This window comes from Mesoplodon bidens (genome assembly GCF_964165515.1).
Source record: "Mesoplodon bidens genome assembly, chromosome: X".
Taxonomy (NCBI): Eukaryota; Metazoa; Chordata; class Mammalia; order Artiodactyla; family Ziphiidae; genus Mesoplodon; species Mesoplodon bidens.
In genome coordinates this window covers 2812613-2819582 of record NC_138163.1, presented here as the reverse complement: position 1 = coordinate 2819582, position 6970 = coordinate 2812613, and the positions used below count along the sequence as shown (strand labels likewise).

The following is a 6970-nucleotide window of genomic DNA, read 5'->3' as shown; positions in this document are numbered from 1 at the left end:
CCAGGTGACCTCCAAGGCCTTCCAGCTCGAACCCGGGGGACCTTGGCTTAGCCAGAGGCCGGCTTCTCCCGCTGCGCTGAGCCAGCTCCGCAGAGAGCGAGATGAGCTCGGAGTCAGGGCTTTAATAATTCACGCAGTGGCGGCTCGCATTCGGAATACAAACGCGGCGGCCAAGTGCGGTCAGTCTGCGCACTGCAGGCTGCTCTGCCCTTGACTCTGGGATTGGGGTCGGGGGGTGAAGGTGCATGCTCGTCCCTGCAGTCCCTTCCTGACCATCTCTTGGTGGTCCTTCCCTACACAGAGTCACAGAACGACTTTCCCCTTCCGAGTTCCAGCTTTGGGGACTGCCCTTAAACCCCAACAAGCCAGACCCCTCCTCCTGGGCCCTGCGTCTCAGGAGTCCCAGGCTTTGCAGTGCCTTCCTCGAAGGAAGCCCCCAACCAGTTCCAGGGAACCCCTCGTCCAGACGGAGACTTTCATGGGTCTTCGTCTCCGTTTCGCTCCACTCTAGGCTCTTGGATCCTCTACTCTGACCCCACCCATGGGGTCAATCAGACACCCCGAGAAGCTCCAGGATTCCTGCCTATTGGAACAATCTCAGGGCCCCAGGGCCGGGCCTTGGTTCTAGGGGCTCCTTCTGGAAGGCAGATGGCTTCCGCTGGCTAGCAAGGAGGTAGAAAGAGTGGGCCATAAGTCTGGCACCAGCATGCTGATTTCAGTGACTCGAATCATTCACCCCTAGGGGTGCCCTGTAGTAAACAAACATGTGAAGGACTACTGCCTGTGCTGTTTATTACCGAAACATTTAAGCATCAACTCCTTCCTTCCACAAACGTTGAGTGCCTCTGCTGTGCCAGGGACATGGCTGGGTACTGGATATTGGGCCCGGGATTTAGATTCAAAGAGGTTCTCATCTTCTGGGACCTCTTGACAGCTCTGGTCCATTGCTCCTCTTCTGAAGGGGTCTCTTCCACGGGCTTCCAGGACACCACCTCTCCTGGCTTTCCTCTGACCTCAGTCCACTCCAAGTCTCCTGTGTAAAATTCTTTGTCCTTCAGGGCTCTGTTTTGGGCTCCTGGCCCGTTCTCTGTCCACACTCCCTCTCCATCAAGTTCATGAACACTCGGGACTTGAATTACCACTTGTGCGCAGACAAAGCCAATGGCTCTACCTCTACTCCCGACCTTTCCCCTGAGCTCCAGGATCATCTCCTCCATACTAAGGTGGGCACCTGCACACGAACATCCTCACGGCCAGCACCCACTCACCGTGTCCAGATCTGACTTGAGGATCTTTCCCAGCCCCGATGGGTTCCATGGCCATCAGGATATAGTGCAAACTCCTTACCACGAGCTACAAAGTCACTCGTGACCAGGTCCTGTCCCTTACCTCTCTCCCCAGACTCCCATCCACACTCCGGCTGCTCAGGTCCTCACGTGGGCCCCACACACTCTCTTTGTCCACGCTCTTCTCTCTGCCCATCTAGTGGTTCATCAGCCTCTCCTGGCTCTTTGCCTTCTCAATTCATCTTAGTCCCCATTATGCATCATTTCAACCCCTGTCTTCTGATACCTTCCAAACAATCCCCTTCACCCCCCAGGTCCTGCTGCTGCATCTACCTTGAGGATGCTAACCTAGCCATCCACCCTCTCCTGGAATATAATTCCTTCTCTACAAAGCTTATTTTAGTGACAAAGTGAACCTTGGTGACCTTAACAGAAATTGTTTGGTGGCATGATAGAGAAGGAAACCAGGTTGGAGTGAGTTGAGGAGTGAGTGGGGCCCCAGGGAATCCTGGTTTCTCTTGCTACAAGGCTTTTGCAGACATTGTTTGTTGGAAATCTTTCTCTCTCATCCTTGCCTAGTTAACCTTTTTTTTTTTTTTTTTTTTTTTTTTACATTGTGTGGCTTGCGGGATCTTCCCTGACCAGGGATTGAACCTGTGCCCCCTGCAGTGGAAGCTCAGACTCCTAACCACTGGACCTCCAGGGAAGTCCCTAGTTAACTTCTAATACAGCATCTCAGTGCAACCATCACTTCCTGAGGGAAGCCTTCCCTGACGTCCCCGATTCAGACAAATTCGCCCAGCTACTCTTTCATTGCACCATGTCCTTACCTCTCCTTCAGAGTGTTTTTCTCCATTACAATTCTTTATTTATTTGTGGGACTATAGTAGAATCAAAACCCATCACCCCGACCAGACTGGAAGCTCATGAGAGCATGTTCTGATCTGTCTTTGTTCACCACTGTCTCCTGGCATCTAACACAGTGCCTGACACACAGTGGGGAGCTCAATGAATGTTTGTTGAATGAATGACAAGGGGGTGGTTAGTGAACTCAGTGAGAACAACTGAAGGGGCTGTGGCCATATTGCGTGATGACTACATGAGGAATTTCAGAGGATGAGTACATTTGGGTTATGGCTATGGAAGGGGTGGCTGAAGACGGGAGGAGGGGAAGGTCCCTGGTGATGAGAAGGCTGATGTGTGAAGAAGAGCCCATTGCTTCCTGAAAGTCTTCATGGCCTTATATGGTGACAGATGGAGGCAGAGGTGCCTAGAATGTTCCAGCTTGTCCTTGCTTTCCTCTGTTCTACACTCAGCTCTTCTTCCCAGCAGTGGCCCGGGGCCTCAGGCCCACCATCAGATGGACCTACGCCAGGTGATAGAACACAGAGGCAGCAGCTTTCATAGATTTGCCCACAAACTCGCCTTCTTTGCTGGCTGAAGCAGCTAAACATACTTAGCTTCTCCAATTTTCCTGTAAGCTCTGACTTGTTCATCATACCAGTGCTTTGGGGAAACGCTTTAGGAACTCTTGCTCTGACCCTCCAGCTCTCCCTTCTAGACTTCACTGCCCAGCATCTCCCACCATGTTGTGAGGTCTAATTTCCCTTCACGCCCATCATGACTCTGCTTCCCGGACTGAACTGTGACTGGTAGGTACAGTTATGGCTGGGTTGCCCTTCTGGACACTGAAGTCACCCAAGTTGATGGTCTGGCTTTGGGGAAGAAGGAAGAGTGTGATCCTGTGGGCTGAGACTCCAGTGACATGAGTAGGAGGCCATTAGATGACAGCAGCCAGGAGGGGAGATGGATGGCAGAGTCACATGGGTGGAGCGAGTAGCTGAAGAGGAGGAGAATTTACATGCAGATGGCAGAACAATGGCCGGAAAGGAGCACCATGGAACGAGAAGGATGCTTACCCCTCTCCTACCTGCTGAGAACCAGGGCTCAGGATGAGGGGGTGAAGAGAACCTCCAGCTGATGTCGGCCAGGCTGAGGAGCTTGATATTATAGACTGGGAGTGGCTGAATAGTACAATGGTGAAACGCTTGGCCACTGATATGCTGTGTGACCTTGGGAAAGGTTTGTCCTCTCTGTCTCAGTTTCCCTATCTGTTCCATAAAATTATGGTGGTACCTTCCTCATAGGGCTGTTGAGGAAATTAAATGAATTAATACATGCAAAGGGCTAAGAACAGTACCTCCTTCGAGAAGTGCTTGACAAATAATACATGCTCACTAAAACGTTTTAATTTTAAATTTCATTTGGCCCTCATCCAAATTTTGAGGGGTCAGTAGGGTTGGGATTATTACCCCCAGTTGAGGAATGTGATACCCAGGGAGGTGAAGGAGCTTTACCAAGACACCCAGGGAGTGAGGAACCAAGCAGGTAAAGTCCCCAGTCTCCCGATTTGCTGTTCACTGCGCTCTTTGCCACAGCTCGCTGCATGAAGTGTTCTGAGAAGTGGTGAGTGAACAGGTCAGATGAGAAGCACTGTTTCATATGCCGGGAAATTCTCCTTCGCATCAAATCACACCCTCGCAGAGCCCTCAATTCCAGCAACCTTGCCTGACAGTTTCCCAGACCGTCCCCCATCAGCCCCTCCAAGCTGAGGTCCATGTTTTCATTGTCTGCTTCCAGGTCTCTCCCCTGGTTGGTCCTGAGAGCTAGCTGGCGGAAGATCTAATATGCCCCCGATCTGACCCACAACATCCCATCAAGTTCCTGCTGAGTTTAACATTCAGACAGACTAGTGATCTGATTAGCCTGGGCGCCGCCTGCTCTGGTCAGCCCCCTGTGGCACTAATAGAGGGGGAGGGAGATTAAATTACCAATGATGCTGAGATGGTAGAGCTGCTGAAATGCGTTTACAAATGGATTTTAACATAAAAAATAAGGGCAATTGGCACTGGCAATTAGGATATAATGAAGGCCCTTGTAGCTAGAGCTGCTGCTAAGAGGGTAATAAATCGAAGAATGAGAAACTCCCATACCAGCAGACTCTGAGAGTAAATATCTGGAGATATTCATACAACCGGTAATGACGAACTTTTCTTCATCTTGGTTGTGGTGACCAACTAGTGGAGGAGACAAACAGAAAGCAGAAATTTCCCCAATATCACCTGTCCACTTAAGAGGACTGGTGTCCTCTTAAGAAGAGGGCATTTGGACAAACAGAGAGATACCGAGGGCACATACAGAGGGAAGACCGTGTGAGGAGACAGCAAAAAGGCAGCCGTCAGGGGCTTCCCTGGTGGCGCAGTGGTTGAGAGTCCGCCTGCCAATGCAGGGGACACAGGTTCGTGCCCCGGTCCGGGAAGATCCCACATGCCGCGGAGCAACTGGGCCCGTGAGCCACGGCCGCTGAGCCTGCGCGTCTGGAGCCTGTGCTCCACAACGGGAGAGGCCACAACAGTGAGAGGCCCGCATACCGCAAAAAAAGAAAAAAAAAAAAAAAGGCAGCCGTCTGCAAGCCGAGGAGAGAGGCCTCAGGAGAAACGAAACCTGCCAATACCTTGAGCTTGGACTGCCAGCTTCCAGAAGCCTGAGAAAATCAGTTTCTGCTGTTTAAGCCACCACTCTGTGGTATTTTGTCGTGGCAGCCTGAGCAGACTAAAACATGAGCTGTGACTGTTCTGTGAAGCATCTCCTAACCTCTGCTGTGTACTGTGGTGTCAGAACCAGATATGAGGCCTTCCTTTCCAGAGTCAGGGAGGTGACAGGTGGCTGGCTGACGCTGGCCAACTGATTAGGACAGGCATGGCGTGGCGCCATAAATGCACCTGTGCACCCGGAGGCTCTGCGCCCACCCTTGGTTCCTTCCACAAGCTTCCGATGGGGTCCAGGCCTCCTGCTCCTCCCGTCTGAGGGCAGGTCCTGCAACTACGGTTCCCACGGCCACCTCTGCTGTCCCGCACACCTTCTCTCCATCTGGAAAGCACCTTCTGTATTTGTTCCCGCACTTCCTTTGGTCCCAAGGACAACATCATCTCAGCTATAGGAGGCCCTTGCAGCTGTCTACTGAAGGCCACTTGGAGGAGCTTCATCACGTTACTGTGTTTGGTGTCTTCCAGACTTCTGACAGCTTCTTCAGTTCTCCGTTCAGCATGTCCTGAGTTAAGTTCCTACCGGATCCTTCTAAAAGCCCCAGCACATGCTTGGCAATGACGTCCACCCTCTCTGAGATGGCACCCAGCTGCGCTCGACCCACAGCAGGGCGAGTCCATAGGTAGGAGTGTGCTGGGGAGACCAAATCCTGCAGGCGGCAAATGTGCCCCTGTCTCAGCAGGATGATCCTCTCCACGTAGGCTGCGTCCAGCACATGCCTGTCTTGCAGCTGGCTCCCGAAAGCCTCTTCCACGAGGGCCTGCAGCTTCCCCACCAGCTGGTGTCTCTGGGTCTCATCGCTCACCAGCTGGCGGAGGTGCAGCCTGTTGAATTCTGGGAGCTTTTCCAGGTCCAGCAGGGCTGAGTGGCAGGTGATCCGGGTCAGGTCAAACTGTGTGATCAGCTCTGGCAAGGTCCTGCCCATCTGCTTCTCTGCAAACCCTGAGCCGCAGTTGGTGATGATGTCGAGCGAGGGATCGGCAGGAAGCCGCCAGCAGCAAATGTCCCCTTGTCTCTTGGACAGCTTGCTGCCATCCCTGTTGAGAAGCAGGGGCAGGTGGGCAAGGCACTGGGGCTGCCAGCCCAGGGCCTGGTAGAGGAGCAGGTGCTTAGAGGTGGTGACCAGCCACTCGGAGCCCCACAGCATGTGGCTGATGCCCATGTGGTGGTCGATCACCATGCAGGCCAGGTGGTACGTGAGGAAGCCATCCCTCTTCAGGATGACCGGGTCCCCCTCCATGCTGGCCACCTTGTGCGGATTCCAGCTATATACCAAGTCCTGGAAGGCTGGTGCCTCCCCTCCAGGCGGAAGTGGATGGCATGCTTGGGGTCTTTGGCCAACTTCTGGGCCACCTGCGCCTGGCTCAGGCTCCGGCACCGATTGTCATACTGGCCAGTCTGATGGTTCCTCAGGTCCTCCCTCTTCAGGAGCTCCAGCCGCTGCTCTTCAGCAGAGCTTTGGTAGCATGGGTGTAGAGCGCAAGTCACTGAGATTGCAGGTAGGGTCCTGCAGGACCTCCTCGGCAGGGGCTCTTGTCAGGGGGGATGCCTGCCCACTCCAGCATGTCCTCAGTATTCTCTGCTGCCCCAAGCACAAGGCAGGTCTGATCCATGTCCTCCAGCCTCAGGTGCTTCTTGGCAAAGACGTAGTTGTACAAGGCAGTGTGGAGGCCGCCCAGGTGCAAGAAGCTTGTGGGGCTGGGGGCGAACCGTACCCTCACAGCAGCCCTGGGATCAGTGCCCAGGCTGGCCTCGCACCCTGTCCCAGGGGGTGGCCCAAGGCCACTGGGGGTCTCCGGGGATGCAGCAACCTCTTGAGGAGCACCACCATGTTGGGGTAGAATCGCACACGTGGGCTTCTCCGTGCATCACTTCCGGGGACCAAGAGTTCTTTATATATTCTAGATACTAGACCCCTATCAGATATATGATTTGCAACTCTTTTTTCCCAGTCTGAGGGCTGTCTTTTCACTTTCTTGGTAGTGTCCTTTGATGCACAAAAAGTTGTCATTTTGATGAAGTCCAGCTTATTTCTTTTTTCTTTTGTTGCTTGTGCTTTTGATGCCATCGTACTGATT

General features: G+C 53.2%; 1 pseudogene across 1 annotated transcript; it reads right to left on the bottom strand.

Moving 5' to 3' along the window:
- Positions 1-4993: 4993 nt before the first annotated feature.
- Positions 4994-6723, bottom strand: LOC308608866 (nondiscriminating glutamyl-tRNA synthetase EARS2, mitochondrial-like; annotated as a pseudogene). The gene has a single exon. The product of its transcript is annotated as a nondiscriminating glutamyl-tRNA synthetase EARS2, mitochondrial-like (transcript).
- Between the last annotated feature and the right edge of the window lie 247 nt (positions 6724-6970).